This window comes from Tenrec ecaudatus, chromosome 2 (assembly GCF_050624435.1).
Source record: "Tenrec ecaudatus isolate mTenEca1 chromosome 2, mTenEca1.hap1, whole genome shotgun sequence".
Lineage (NCBI taxonomy): Eukaryota > Metazoa > Chordata > Mammalia > Afrosoricida > Tenrecidae > Tenrec > Tenrec ecaudatus.
Window position 1 is genome coordinate 135,212,208 of NC_134531.1, and position 17,289 is coordinate 135,229,496.

Genomic DNA, 17,289 nt, shown 5'->3' on the forward strand with positions numbered 1-17,289 from the left:
TTCTCTAGTCAACCCAGACTAATACACAAGTGAAGTGTTTTAACAAAAGAATTCAGCACTAGAAGCACTCATTATTTTGTGCTATTAATTTTGGAAGTCAGCTACCTATCCAACTGACTGGAAGAGATTCATTTGTGCCTGTCCGAAGGTGACCCAGCAAAATGTAGAAACTATAAAACAATATCATTAATGTCACATACAAGTAAATTCTTTCTGAAGATAACAATGGCTGCTTCAGTACATCAAGGGAGAGCTCCCAAAATGTCAAGCAGGATTCTGGGAAGGACATGGAATGAGGGGTATGATTGTGGGTATCTGAGGAACCTGAGCAGAAAGCAGAGAATACAAGGAAGAGTTTTACTTGTGCTTTAATGACAATGCAAAAGCATTTAACAGGGTGGATCATTATCAAACTATAAATATTATTTAGAAGAATGGGAATTTCAGAACACTTCATCATACTCATGCAGAACCTGTGCATTGACCAAGGAGCAGTTGTTTGAATTAAGCAAACACCTTGCATGTTTTAAAATCAGGAAAATGGTGTGCTAAGATGCTGATCTGTCCCTACTTATCCAATCTGTATGCTGAACAAAAAATTCGAGAAGCTGGACAATATGAAGAAGAATGAAGCATTAGGACTGCAGGAACTCATTACCTACCTACAATATTCAGATTTACTTGCTGAAAGTAAAGAAGACACAAACTCCCTCACTGAAATTGAAGCAATACCTGATGAAAATCAAATGTCTCTTTACAGATTACACATCAAGTTAAAGAAGACAAGAATATTCAAAACTGAGACCAAAAAATGATGCAAAATGGAAAAAAAATGAAATTGAAAATGATTTCAATTCACTTGGATCCACAATCAATGTTCATGGAAGTGACAGACAAATAAACAAATTATATATTGCACTAGGCAAATGTGATGTACACGACTCATTGAAAGTGGTAAAGATGAAATATGTCACTTTGAGGACTTAGGTGCACCTGACCCAAGTCATGACATGTGAAAGCTGGACAATTAATAATGAAGACCATAGAAAAACCGATGCATTTCAATTATAGTATGGGAATAGCATTTTACAAAACCATGGACCATAAGGAAAACAATCATTTCTTTCTTTGAAGAATATAGCCAGAATATTCCTTGAAAGTGAAGATCCCAAGACATCATTTCCTGTACTTTGGACACCGTATCAGGAGAGACCAGTCTCTGTAGAGGGACATCATGCTTGGTAAAGTAGAGGTTCAGCAAAATAGAGGAAGATCCTAGACAAGATTGAGCGACAAAGTGGCTGCAAACAATGTAATCACTCATAACCATTGTGATGATTACGCTGGGCCAGGCAAGGTTTCCTCCTGTACATGGGGGTACTCTCCATCTGAGCTGACTGGGCAGCACCCAACAGAAACAACAACAGCAACATATTTCTAGGGAGACCTAGAAACCACCCCAATCCACTTGGAATATTGTACATATCTTGTTTTTCTCTTCTCGCTTTATCCCCATCTATCCAGCTAGAGGAAAACCTCGCCAACTTTTATATCTAAGTGATGCGCATGCATAAAACTGTGTTTGTCCTTGACTTTCTCTCTTCCTGTAGAGATGGGAGATCGAAGCAAATGATGCATTTTTCATGTAGCAAGAATATGACTAGTTTTCTTTTTCTTATTCAGTGCTAAGCACGCTATGTCTTTCATAAATGTGCAATTTTCTTTGTCAAGTTTAAGCTATTCCTTGCACTTAGTTACGCACATTTTGAATGCATTTTTGTAGTGGAGGAGTACCTAGAAGCAAAGCCCTTTATTCCTCCTCCGCGCCCTACTTGGAGTGCTGGTAGCATAGCAGTTATGCATTGGGTTTCTAAACACAAGGTCAACAATTTGAGACCACAAGCCACTCCACAGGAGAAAGATGAGGCTTTCTTGTCCTATAAAGTGGTACAGTTCTGGAAATTCACATGGGGCAGTTCTCCCTTGTCCTACAGGGTCACTGTGAATCTGAACCGACTCCATGGCAGTGAGTTTTTGAGAGCTCTCTCTCTAGATTCTATGTTAGTAGTTCTATTCCTTGCTTTCATTTAGATGGAGGCTTTAGTATTTTTTCAAACATTTCATTGAACTCTGGAGCACCTTGTCATTGGGAGTTGCCATCCAGTCAATTCCCACTCATGGTGACTCGCAGTCTGCAAAGTATGGTGTGCTTCGTAAAATTTCCAGGACTGATCTTTAGAAAGCAGTTTGTCAGGCCTGCCTTGCAAGGTGCTTCTGGGTGGGTTACTATCACTACCCTTCATCTCAGCAGTCAAGTGCATAGCTGTGCTATCCAGGCCCCTAGAAGGCAGTTAATAGTCTGATCTTTGTTTTACAAATCAGTTATTAAATAATTATGTGAGGGGAAATGCTGTTTGTCAAATCAAGGACCAATTTGCCTTACTGCCAATAATAACCCACCCCTTACCACCAAATTCATTCTGACTCAGAACTATGCTAGGTAGTAGACAGGATTTCTGAGGCTGTCAATCTTTAGGACAACGGATAACCTCTTCTTTCTCCTTAGGTACAGCTGGTGGATGTGAACAGTCCACCTTGTAGCTCCTAGTCTAACTCCACGATTCCATGGCTAGACCCCACTTTTTACAATGATCTCTTTTTCAAACTCTCAACTGTTAGTCAGTAGCCTTCCTGGCTGAAATGTGAGCAGCAAGAATCGGCAGCTGTAAACATTTTTCACCAGTCGTAGAATGAAGGAGAGGAGAGCCATGCCAAGACTATATATGAGCCCTGTACACAGTTCTGTTTGCACATAAGTTCCCTGAACATTTTCAGCTGTACCAATAAACAAATTTCCTTTACTTCTTAAAACCCAGTGCCACTGCGTCAATTCCAGATTATATAGACAGCCTGTGGGACACAGTATAGACTGCTCCTTGGGGTTTCACCTTTACAGTGAACACACAGCCTCATCCTTCTTCCTTGGAAGCAGGTTGGTGGATTCTTACTACCAATTTTGTGGTTAGCAATCCAAGGCCCAACACATAGCATCACTGGCGCTCTTTAATACTTGTTTTGGACCATGTAAATGATGCCTGTCCCTTATATTGATACACACATGAAGCCGGTATTGGAACCCAGCTCTACATAACTGCCGAGTTTTTGCTGTGACCAATAGACTACAGTGCCTCTCAATGGATATTATTATTAGAGGCTGTTCTGACAGTCTTCACGAAACCCTACCTAAATCAAAATCCACCGCCATGGAATCAACCCTGACTCAGTGAGCCCATACAGAGTTTCTGAAACTCTAACGCTTAGCTGACAGTGCCAGCAGGCACCGAAATGTCTACTTTAAAACAAAAATAAGCCTATTGCTATCAAGCAAATTCTGACTCATGAAGAACTTGTCAGGCTTTAGAGATTATCCATCATTCCTGAAGGCACAGCCTTGTCTTTCTTCTACAGGCTCCTGATAACTATCAGAAAACAACAGACTCGCTGCCATTAAGTCGATCCCAACTCACAGGACAGATAGAAACTGCCCCTGGGGTTTTCACAGACCATACAGCTTGACAGGAACAGAGAGCCTCGTCTTTCTCCCAAGGAGGGGCTGGTGGGGTCTCACTTGGCATTATTTGCACATCACGTGACCGACAATGACACAAGAACCCCCAGTACCTCCCTAAGTACAAGTACAAGATAGGCCCCTGATGCCTATAAAGATCAGTGTCCTGCAAGAAGTCAAACACACCCAAAGAGGCAGCTTAGTGAGGAAGTGCTCAATATGAGTCCGTTTTCTCAGCGGGGTTGCCTGTGTTCTGAATGAAGCGTGCATTACAAGTGTGGTTATCTGCTTCCTGTGGTCTTAAGTCGTACTGCACTTAGAACATTCTCTAGTAAAGAATTACCCTCAAAGTAGTTCTCTTTTTTCCTCCAAATAATCCTTGGCCATGTGACCTGGATCAACCTATGCAAATGTTTTGGAAAACATCCATGACACGGCCCATTTGTTTTATTCCTTGGCGTTCTGGTGCCAAGTCAATGCATTCTAGTGATTGGAGAAATGACCCTTTTCTCCACCTCCCTCCACCCACAGGAAATCACTTCCCTTGATTAAGAATCTCTGGACCAGACCAGACATTCAAGCCATCAAAATAAATTGAAGCCAAAGGAAAAATGACCGTCTCAAATAACAGAGCTGGAGAGAGATTTCTTTTTCACTTGGCACCTAGAAACGTTTCAGCTCCTTCTGCTGCTTGAACACATGGTGTGTGCTGATTTCAGAGTGGTACACATAGTCACTGACGCCGAAGTGAACAAACCCCTGTGATTATTCGTTATTTAAGGCATTCATGTACCCGAGCTCAAAGCAAACTCAAATCAAACTTTTTGCCTCATACTTCTAAAGTCAGTGCCAGCTCCTTACAGGCAAATTCTATCTGAAAGCAAATCAGCCACATCATGCAGCGATAGACAACTTTCTTCAGAAGCCCTATGCCAAGACACGGAGTTGCCTGATAAAAGAGACTTACCAGTAAAATTTGTGTTTCTTTGGGAGACTTTATTTTTCAGGCTATGAAGGATTTCACCACCAGTGAGCACCATTTCTCCTTCTGGCGAAACTCGGAGGATCTAAAGTTGCATTTCTCATGTAAGAACTTTGATGCTCTTTAAACAAGAGACTTGTTCTCTACTTTTTCAACTTGAGGTTGGGTAGTTGGGAGGGAATACAGAGAAGCTACAGACATTTTTCAGCATTGTGCAAAAGACTAGGAAGTGAAGCTTAGTTGTGTGCAAATTCCAATGACATTCAACTGCCTTAATTTGAACTTTGGATTTTCTTTCCTTCAGTTTTTAAATCTTTATTTATTTGCGGATGAAAACATACCCAGTAATGCATGCACTGTAATCTTTAAGATGTGTAATGATTCTCACCTTTCTTTCCTACTTATTCCACCACCATTAGTATAAACTCACTGCTCTAAACTTTTCATTAGTCCTGTGAGATCCTAATGTCAATTTGATCCCACATAGATAATCCTTTGATAATGCAAATACTCAAAGAAGATACATTTGACTAATTAAGCTAAACTATTATTTAATTCAAAAAAGATTTCAGGGGATTTTATTTTGATGTTTAAAGACTGTCTCAGAGCAATGTTTTGGGGAAGGGGTTAACCTAGCCTCAATTTCAACTCCATGAGAAATTTAATTTATAGTCTGCATTTCCCTTCTGTTTTAAACAATCGTTTTATTGGCAGATACTTCACAAATCATACATCCTATTCATTCTATCATGTTAAGAATATTTGTGCAATACTCTGAGTCATTGAGTGTGTTTTGTGAGATGGAGGAGGACTTTGTGGATTGGTGTCAGACATATGGGCTAATGTTGGACTTGTGGGTTTAGACAGCACTGGGTTGGGATGTTTTTTTGATGTGCACTTAACCTTTATGTGACACTCTATCTTATACTTATGAGTTTCTGTGGGTTTGTTTCTCTGAAGTACCCAGACTAACACAAATGACTAGATTAAATAGTAGAAAAGTCTGCAACAAGAAAAAACTAAAAATATTAAAAATAGAAACAACTTTAGGATGGATCAAATGATAAGGTCTTACACTTTACCCTAACCACATTTGCCATACTCAACTTAACCATGCTCTCTCTCTCTGATAACAAGGCAAAGACAAGAACATTGATTTCTCAATCTATTTGCTTAATGAGAGTCTGCTATGAGCAGATCCTTACAAGTGGTGGAAGGATGGTGGAGGCTGTGGAGGTAAAGCCAGGGGTACCACTACGGTTGGAGTTATCCAGTATTGTAACTGGTGGTGTCATCATCACTTCCTGAGCCCCATCATGGTTATCTGCTCATACCAGAGCTTCCAGAAGTCTTTTTAATGCTTATTATCCATTTCAATCATAGGATAACATGAGAGAAATATAGGGATAAGCAGTTTAAAGGTAATATTTCTTAGATATATATGAATACCAACCACAAAATTGTTTCATTAAAATCTTTCTACATTGAATTACAATTTATGAGCTGCAACATTATTGGTAACTTAGCAGAAGCGTTTTTCTCTCAATTCCTCAAAGAGACCTTGTAACATGATGTGTTATGTATTGGGCTGCCAACTATGATGTTTAGCATTTCTAACACCCTAGTCTGAAAGACAGGAAACATTCAAGAAATGTGTGATAAATGCAGTAATTTTTTCTAGTCCCATTTTTACTGATGGGTTGGTGTTGTGTCATATGACTTATGTTCAAGACTGAGTATCTAGAATGAGGACTACACTGCTGATAACGGTTGCAGTGTAGGACCTTAGTAAAGCCCAGCCTGTTATACCCTCTAGCCCAACTATATATGCTGACAAGCTCTGCATTTGTTATCCGATGGTTAACCGGACTTGTGTGAAAACTAGAGAAAAGTTTTTTTCCCCTCCAATTAACAACAGGCCCAAACGTTATTATTTTAGGATGGAATGGATTTTATCAGTTACTCTGCACAATCATCAAGGGTTACACAAGAAACTCTTTTATATCTCAGACACAAAGACCACTAGGAATCTTCTTGAAAATGCTAATGAGGGTCACCATACTTTCTCATACACAGATCTATTGATGTTTCAACATTTTTTCCTACAGTATGCTGAAATTTACCTGCATTTCCTCTTGGGAAGCTTACAATTTTTTAATTGGAGGGTACCTCGACAAGACTAGTAAAGTTAGACCTTACATCCAGTAACGTAATTTGAAATACCTCATGACCATCGAATGCAGAAAGAGAGGTGTGAACAGTAAACAAATCACTGTGCTATTCAGATGCTGGTGATATGACCTAAACAATAAAATTTGGTGGTCCAAAAGATGGAGGCAGAAGGAAGGTGACTGCACTGTCCAAATGAGTTGATGCTGACTCCTCCTCAATGCAATCCGTGTCTGTGAGACTAGCACTGTGCTCCACAGGGTTTGCAAGTCCTTTTGGAAGAAGGTCTCTGGAGCTAGGTTCTGGATGGTGTTTAACCTCCAATCTTTCAGTAAGGAGTCAAAAGCTTAACCATTTATGTCACTCAGGGACTCAGTGTAGCCACAAGAATGAAATCTTCCAGTGAACTGTCTTCGATGAGAAAGATGAAAGAAAGATGGGGCTTCCTGTACCTTTAAAAGTTACAACCACTGAAATGCACAGGGACAGCTCTGCTCTGTCGTGTGGGCCATAAATTGACGTGAGAGCAGGGAGGTGTTCCTTTTTTTGTTTTTTGTCTTAAGTGAAGTTAGAGAGACTAAGCATTATATGCTGAATGCCATTTGTTTCCAGAGGAAACATGGAATTTATTATTTAAAAATAATTTTAAAATAAAATGCTAACCTCTGGTATATCTAGCAAAGTCATTCTTATTCATTTAAAACAAATAAAAATGCAAGCCGGTCAACACACAAAAAGCCCAAACAATTTCAAACAAACTTATTGCTCAGCTAAATGCTTAAGCAATTTTGGATGGAATCAAAAATACTTATGGTGTAAACTCATTAGGTTCACAAGAGAGGTGCACTGATTTAATTCAAGCATTCTTCAGTTAATTTTAACCTCACCTATTTCCCCTATTTGTATTACTAGGTGCTTTTTGCTAATTGCTTTTGGCAGACTGAATCTAATCTTATAAATTTAACCTTTCTGTGAACTGACTTTGATATTAAAAATTCTGCTATAAATCTTGAATCAATGGAGAGTCATGGAAATGGTACTTACTATATGCATCCATTGAATCTAATTACAAAAACAATAAATAAATCAGCAGCATACATACAAGTTCAACATTTATGATGGTCTATAGATGATAGTTATGTATGATGGTTTACACATTATTTTTATATTTATGAAGGCTTCTAGACATGATAACATTTATCCAAGGGTTAATAGAAATTCAGTTGCTATCTTGCTTAATCTTTATTTTCTTATGTGATGTTTAAATATTTGTAGGAAGATTTTAACCTCTTCCCCTGCCTCATGATTTTCTCTTTTTATTGTAAATGAGAATATTTTCACAATTATAAACATTACTCTTAGAAAGACACTTCACCCTCTACCTTTTGGTAAAATATGTATATATTATACTGAGTTGTCTACAGAAACTAAATTATTGGCATATAGGTGTAAAAAAGATTTATATCAAGAAGGCATCCCAACCTAGTCCAACTCAAGTCCATAAATCCAATTTAAGCCAGGGTCCTCTTCACTGCAGGTAATGATGCAAAAAGGTGAAATGGGAAGTAGAGAGATCACAGACATATGGGTGCAGAATCTCATGGATCCAAAGTCAGTGGAAACATAGCCGGGTGCCGACAGCTCTCAGTTTCAGGCAGTCCACGTTGGGCTGATCTCAGAAGCAGACAGTGAGTCCCAGCAAGCAAGAATGTGAAGGGCAGTGAGAAGGAAGTTCCTAGTTTCTCTCTTACATAAGGCCACATCCCAAATAAGGCATCTGTTAAATAATAGGACTTAATAGTAAACAATAGGTGACAGTGTAGGCATCTCACCACCGACCTCACTCACACCCTTTGATAATGCTGTTGCTGATATTGGGTTTCGTCAAGTTAGTTCCAACTCAGAGCCACCTTACGCAGAGCAGAAGGAAAGAATTCCCGATCCCATGTCATCCGCAGCAGTTATGTTTGAGCTCATTGTCAGTGTAGCTCATCCGGGTCTTTCTCTTCTTCAGTTGCCTTTCACTTTACAAAGCATGATATTTTCCTCCGGGGACTAATGTCCCCTGGTAACACGTACAATTTGTATAAGAGGAACACGCACTATCCTTGCTTCCAAGGAGCATATTGGGAAGCTCTTCCAAAGAATGCTTCTTCCAACATAATAATTGTTAGTCTGATAGTCCTTGGTACTTTCAATATTTTCACTAGCATCATAATTCAAATGAACAGATATTTTTTCAATCAGCCTTATTCAATTCCAATGTTCATATGCAATCTAAAATTCCAGGTTTGTTCAATTCTCACAGTGACATCCTTGCTCCTCAACCCTTTAAAGAGGTCTTAAAAGCAGATTTGCCCAACACAACATATCATTTTTTAACTCCTGCTTTCATATGCATTATCTGTGGATCCAAGCAAGGGAAAATTTAGATCACTTCAAAATTTTCTTCATTTTCACAATATTATCTATTAATCCAGTTTAGTAGAGTTTGGTTTTCTTTACATTGAGTTGCAATTCATAAAATACTGCAGCCATTTATCTATCAGAAAGAGCTTCAAGTTCTCCTTATTTTAAACAAGAATTTTTTTTGTAATCCAAGTGGGTTTTTTAAAAAAAAATCATTTTATTAGGGACTCATAGAACTCTTATCACAATCCATGCATGCATCAATCCTGTAAGGCACATTTGTATATTCATTGCCTCATCACCCTCAAAAATATTTTAGGGGAGGTTTGCTAATAAGCTTTCTTCCAATCCTGATGGCTCAGACCATAGAGCCATAAAATTAGGTTTGTACATTATATTAAGCTTCTTAGTCAGATGAAGTCTCTTTCCACCCTTCCCCACCATGTTGTTCCCAGAATACCAAAATAGCCATTATTTGTGGTCTGAGGTTGTAAGAACCATTGATTTTTTTCTTCTGTCAGACAAAAAAGAAGAATACCAAGAATTGGTAGCCTTATCTGTATAATAGATATCTTTAAATAGTAAAAGAAAAGAAATAAAAAGCAAGATAACTGTTTTCTAGCCACCTTATAAGACAGAATAGAATTGTTCCTTTTTTCTCACCAAAATCACACTACAAATCCTTATGGGAGGAGAAAGCCTCATCTTTCTCCTGTGAAGCGACTGGTGGAATTAAACTGCTGATCTTGTGATCAGCAACCTAATGTGTAATGCACTAGGTCTTCCGGGGTCCTTTTCTACCTACCAATGTCCTATGCACACCCACCACTCCCCTTAATGGTTTCAGTCTTAGAAACACACAAGAGCAGTTCGATCCTATCCTAGAGGTTCACTATGAGTAGGCATAACTTCAATGGCAGTGACTTTTTTAATGCCCTGAAATTTTGGATTCATAACCAAACTCAAGGCTATTAAGTTGATCCCAACCCATAAAGCCCCTTTAGGATAGATTACAGCTGGTTTCTGAGACTTTAGATCTTCTTGGTGGTGATTTTGAACTACTATCCTCGCTGTTAGTAACCCAATGTGCCATCAGGGCTCCTTTTTGAATCATAGAAAGTCGAAAAATCACAAGGAAGTTTGCCACAAAATGAGAAGGCACTTCAGAGCAGAATATCAAAAACCTCAAATGAATGTCTTTTTACTATTTCAATTCTGTCATTATAAATAAATGGAGAAAAATTTTACAGGCAAAATATTGAATGACTCAGAAAATATTGAAAGAAGATTATTTTGAAATAGAGTCACTGTATCAAAAATGACTGGTTGACAGTCTACCATTTCCGGAGGCAGCATATGAGCAAGAACTTATGCTGTTGAAGATCTTCAAACTGCATTGAACGCATTAGCCCAAAACAAGGCTCCAGAAATGGATGGAATACGCACTAAATGTTTTAGAGAGCGAACAAAGCGCTGGAAACACGCATTCATCTATGTAAGGAAATGTGGAAGAAAGCAACTTAGCCAACTGACTGGAAGAGATCCATATTTGTGCCCATTCCAAACAAAGGTAACCAAATAGATTGCTCAAATTACATAACAATGTCATTGTTATGACACACAAGTAAAATGTTGCTTACAGTCATCCATCAATGGTTGCAGTACACAGACAAGGAACTGACAGAAGACTAAGCCAGCTTCAGAAGAGGATGTGGACCAAGGGACATATTGCTGATGTCAAATGCTTCCTGGCATAAAGTAGAGAATACTAGAGAGAAGATTATTTCTGTTTCATTGACTATGCAAAGGTATCCAACTCTGTGGACCATAATAAACTGTAGATAACTTTGAGAAGAATGGGAATTCCAGAACATTCCATTGTGCCCATGAGGAACTTGTACATGGATCAAGAGGCTGAACAGGCAGAGAACAGCAAGGGAGTACTGCATGGTTTAAAATCAGACAAGGTGCCACCTGTGTTATAACCTGTCATCATACTTGTTCAATCTTTATGCTGAGCAAAGCATCAGAAAAGCTGGCTTATATGAAGAAGAATGCTATATCACGATTGGAGGAACACTTATTAATGCCTGCAATATGTAGATGACACAAACTTGCTTGCCAAAAGTGAAGAGGAAGGACATGAAGCACTTGTTGATGAAGATTAAGGATTTAAGCCTTCAGTATGGATTAAAACTCAGTATAAAGAAGACCCAAACCCTCACAAGTGGACAAATAGGTGACAAATGGATAAAAAGTTGAAGTCATCAAGGATGTTGTCTTACTTGGATCCACGATCATTGCTCATGGAAGCAGCAGTCAAGAGATCAAAAGATGTATTGTATTGGGTAAATCTGCTGCATAAGACTTCTTTAGAAAACTGAAGAGCAAGGATGTTACTTTGAGCACTGAGGTGTGCCTGACCCAAGTCATGGAATTCTCCCTCGCATCGTATGCATGTGAAAGTTGGACATTTCATAAGGCAGACCGAAGAAGAATCAATGCATTTGAATTGTGGACCTGGAGAAGAATACTGAAAGGATCACGGACTGCTAAAAGGACAAACCAATCTGTATTGGAAGAAGTAAGACCAGGGTGTTCCATAGAGGCAAGGATGACAGAATGTCATCTTATATATTTTGGACATGGCAGGAGAGACCAGTCCCTGGAGAAGGACATCATGCTTGATAAAGTAGAGGGCAATGAAAATGACGGACTTCAATAAAATTGATTGACACAGTGGCAGCGTCAATGGGCTCAGTCATAGGAACAATTGTGAGGATGGCAAAGAAACATATAGTGTTTAGTTCTCTTGTGCATAAGGTCGCTAAGGGTTGGAGCTGACTCAATGGCAATTAACAACAAAAACACACTAATATGATATTTTGATAGCACTCTTACTCCAAGAGATTGAATTGCAAAGTTAATAATGTTTGCAATGAATTTTCATTGTATACTTAAGTACATCTTCATTGGTCTTGTAAATAATGATTTATCACAATCAAACATAATCTTGGGGCTACCTGGACTTTTAAGCATGTTTTATTCTTATTAACAGAGAATTAAAGTCAAATGAAGAATATATTAATGTGTGTTATCTGTTAATTGAGTAGGCCATCTATCTACTTATCATTTTGAATACCTAATTTTGTTTACTTGTACATGAAAAGAGTCAACTATATTGTTAAAACAGTAAATTTGACTGACTTCACATCACAGCATAATTGATGTGATCTATTTTGTTGTCTAATTTAGCACCCCCACCAAAAAAAAATCACACTGCGAAAAGCAAGCAGGCAAACAGTAGCATTTTTCCTCTTCTCTGAAAACTGGACTATCATTTTCACAAAACGACAAAGAATTGGAACATTCTTTCACACCTCAACTCACTCATTTCAAATAGGAGCAAAGGATATTTATAGATGTGCTTTGGAAGATACCTACAGATAAATGGAAGTCACCTTTAAGTTATGAGGTGAAATGTGAAGATAATAGATGAAATTTGAAATTTTAATAAGTTCATCATATTCAAATACAAGGATAAGAATCAGCCCAACTTGAAAATATCAAATGTCTTTTACTACCTCACACACAAGTCTTTTGGAAAGTCTTAAACTATTCTGATTTTTAGTTTACATATTTATAGCCCATCATGTCAGAATAAAATTTTACAAGTAAAACATTACTCTAATTTACATTGATAAACTTTTCTGCATGATTTATCAAGCTGTATGTCAGTAAATTTACCAAAAATCCTGTTTCCATTAGCAAATATTGAATCCCATTCATACACTAGAAACCCTGGTAGGTACCAGATACACAGTGATAAAATAAGCTGGCAATGGTTCCTTCTTTCATGAAATAAGAGAGACTAATAAAAAAGATAAAAAATAAATAATTCTTTATAAATTGTGGAAAATGCTACGTAAAGGAATGAAGAAAATGGTGGTGAATGGGCGAAATGAAGGTACATTATCTCAATGTTTGGGAAAGGCTTTTGAGGAATAAATGCTTAAATGAGAAATATAATTTAATCCATGCCTGAAGAAGCCAGACAGGATATGGAAAATGAATAAAATAAGCTATATTAGCATTCCAAGGATGACAGGAAAAATTGACAAGAAAACAAAGAGCAATGTCACATGGTCAGTACAATAGCAGTACTCACTGATCTGGGCTTGATTCCAAGCCACCACCCCTGTCGGGCAGAGGAGAACTACCCCATAGAGTCCCCAAAGGTGGCAGCTCTTTACTGAAGGAGACTGTCACACTTCTCCCCTCCACAGCTTGTGAGTTTTAACACCAGCCTTTAGTGTGGCATCCAAGAGTCTGACCACAAATCAATAGTAAACTGAAAGAAGAGACATTTGATCCAGACTTGAAGGGTATAATATAATTTGCTGAAAGAACAATGGACTAACGTATGGAAAGACTATCATAAGCCAAGGTGATGAAATAACCACAGGAGGGCTGATTCCTGGCCCAATTCCCTGTCCTTCCCTCCCTCAGATGGACACCCCAGTCCACACATGAAGCTCGATTTTTGCACCCAACTCCTTCTTCTTGATTACTCCAACGACACTGATTGAACAGGCTGGGGATGCCACCTAAATTTGGAAGGTTACCCTAAGGAAGGTACAGGTGTATGCCTTATATATGGGCTAAGGGTCTAGGGTACAAGAACCTGGTTTGGAAATGGGGAGGCAAACAGTCACCCAGTCAGCTTGTTCCTTACCCTCTTGGTTCATCATTCTTAGGGTTTAGTCAGAATATCAAACGAAACTCACTGCCATTGAGTCAATGCTGCCTCATAGTGACCCTCTGGAAGGTTCCAAGACTATCACTGTTTATGGGAGTCAAAAGCCTGGTCTTTCTCGCTCAGTTGCTGGAGGTTTCGAACTGCCCACCAAGCAGATCCTAGCTCAACTCGCAACCACTACATGACCAGGGCCCTTACTTAGAAAAGGGACAGGTTAAACATAAAGCCACACCTACTGCCACTGACTCAATTCCAACTCATCATTCCATCACCTAGATTTTCCGAAACTGTAAATACTTTTTCTCTGATGGGTTGGAATGACTGATGGGTTTTAACTGCAGATCTTTCAGACGCAACCCGATGTCTGTCCCACAGTGTGCCACTGGGGCTGTTTAGGAACAGAGTGGGGTCCTGTAAGGCATCATGTCCATGATAAGACCCTCTCTTACCCAGATCTAAATTGATTGCAATTTTCTAAGATTGTAGAAAGCGTCCGTCTAAATGAAGACTCCTAATTCGAATACTGTGTTTCCTTATCGTAGCACTGGTTATCATATTCTTTAGGACATTGGGTGGTCAGTAATGTTTGCATTATTGAAGTAATGAAGGAGCGAAATGATTAAACATGAGTCAACTAAAGAAAACCTTATCAGCAATTTGATTCTGCCTGAAGGATTTGCTTGGCTTCCCCTTGTGACTTCGTAAAACTGAACGTAAACTCCCAAACCAAGCTCACTGCCATTGAGTGCATTCCGACCCATAGCCACCCTACACGACAGGGTAGAGCTGCCCCCGAGGGTTCCCGCGGTTATCGTTCTTTACTGGAGCAGAAAGCTTTGTCTTCCCGGTGGTTTCCAACCGCTGACCACTTGATGAGCCGACCCACGCATAGCCAGCAAACCACCAGGGCTCCCAACTGATAGTGGGGTATTTTCCGCAACAGTGTGGCACTTCTGTGAAAATTCTGAGGCTTGGTATTGTCTGTTACCATCTTTGGAAGAAAATGCATCTATCCGCTGTTGTATTAAAGAGACATTTGCTGAAGAGAGCTACTCATCTTGAGACTATTTTTAGCATTCTTTGAAGCACCTTACACAAATTGGAAAGCAAATAAACATGTCACACAATTTATTGAGTCACATAGCAACTCGTCCTCTTTTCTCTCTATCTCTTGCTATTTCTGCTTGAATGCTTTATGCTTTGGGTGAATACAGTACTTTTTAATTACAATGAAGGAAGCTTAAGAGAGATAGGAGTAATCCAATTAAAAATACCTCTGTTTCTGCAACTGTGTTACCTATTTTAGAAATTTGATTTTTTTCCATAGCATGGTTGATAAATATGGTAATAGGAGATTTTGCTTAAAAAATGAAAGCTTATAGAGATATTCAATAAACACAATAGCCTTCTCTTCACATCATTATTTCTTACAGTTTTTGTTTTACACTGGAACTTTTAACATATCCCTCCTACTTAAATCCTATGGCTCTGTAATAAAATATCTTATCTTCACTTTGATATGAATAATCAAGGAAGCCTAGGCAATGTACTATCTGTAATTTTTTATGCTGTCAGTATTTATCTTTTTGGATAATGGAGTTTGTGATTATTGGTTTTAAATATGTGAACATTGTTAAATGTAACTCTCATCCCAATTATGGTTTGCAAATCTTGTTCTTATCTGAAATAAGATTTTTAAAATATAAAGTTGTTGAGTTTTTCCTTTGATGATCTTTAATGCTATAAAAATTCCCCAAATGTGAAAACAGCATGCTAATATATCTTCAATACAAACAGCAGGCATACAGAGGAACCACAGACACACATACCCAAGATAGGTTACCAGACCACAAGTTACCTGTAGTTGATTCATTTTTAACAAAATCTGCATTGATTTATTTGATCTCAAATGATGAGAAAAGATCATTAAATGAAGCTCTTGGCAATAATGTGCAGTCAGGTCCATTCAGGCTCATAGCAGTCATGTAGCAGAGAGAGCTACTGCCCCAATGTTCCTTTTATCAAGCTGTATCACTTTACTGATCGCGGCTGCCCCATTTATCTCCCGCAGAGTGGCTGGTAGGTTTGAACCACTGCCGTTACTGTGACAAGTCAAAGTTTTAGCCACTGTGCCTCCAGGGCTCACTTGATGCGCTATTCGGATTCTCAAAGGTTTGAAAAGTAAGGCTTAGGAATCTCCCATGATATGACATAGCACAATGTAACCAACTCCGTAAATGGGATCTGCAGTGGAGAGCCCAATCTGTTGGAAGACTCGGATGGAATGCAATTCCCATACTTGACTCATAGCCCCGATGCAATTGAAGGGCAGTTTCCTTGGATATGTGACCTATTCCCTAGATAAACAGATGCTGTGGAAAAGCTTGCTTGCTTTTTGCCAAGACTGGATCCTGTTTCTGGTTCATCAACCTCCGGCTCTCTGGATTGGAGTCAATACTGTCATATTGCCTGATTATCCCAGGACTCAGTAGCAGCCAAACCATCTGATCTGCCACTCTTGAATTCATTGTCTCTCCAGTCACAAGCCTGCCTTGCTGATTCTATCTATCTATCTATCTATCTATCTATCTATCTATCTATCTATCTCCATCTATCTCTTTATAAATACATCTATAGCTATTTGAGATAGATTTTTGTGTCTACTTATACCTCTACCTCTATGTAAATATATGCTTATTTATCTACCTATCTAAATATGTCCTTGATTTTGCCTCTCTAGGGAATTCAACATAACACACTATTCTTTACCACAAAGTTATGAACCACCTGTGAGCTACAGACCCTGGCAAAAGCCCTGGGCAGGGAAGCAGCATTTGTGCCTGTCGAGGTTCATTCTTCCTCCCTTGAGGGGATTTGGTGTGATTACCAGTCTGCTCCTGAGGTAATAGACCCACTTTCCAGCTTAGTGTCATGGATTGGGAGAATGAGGATAACTGGCAGGTTTTATAAACAGATTTTACTTCATTTCATGGGCATTTAGCATGAGTTAAAGTGGCCCTAAATGGTTAGCTTTTTCATCACATTTGCCATAATTGAAAGAGCTAAAGCAGAGGGGATGTTTATGATTTCTCAGAGAGAACAAATATGAAAAGGAGGCTGAAAGCCTAAGTTTCAACATCACATAAAGGACAAGGAGGGAAAGTGAATCCCCAAAAGAGAGTCAATGAAATCCAGCGAAGAGGTCCCTTTGAAGGAAAGAGTGAAAGGTCATTGAGCAGGCAAAGGAACTTTCCATTTTATTTCTGAATTCGGAAATGTGAGTGACTTTATAGAGATTTAAGTAGAGTGATATAAATAGCAAACAGAGAACACATAAGATCCTCAAATGAGAAAATCCAGAAAGCAGTTATAAAATCCAGTCTTTCTGACTCACTGGCAACC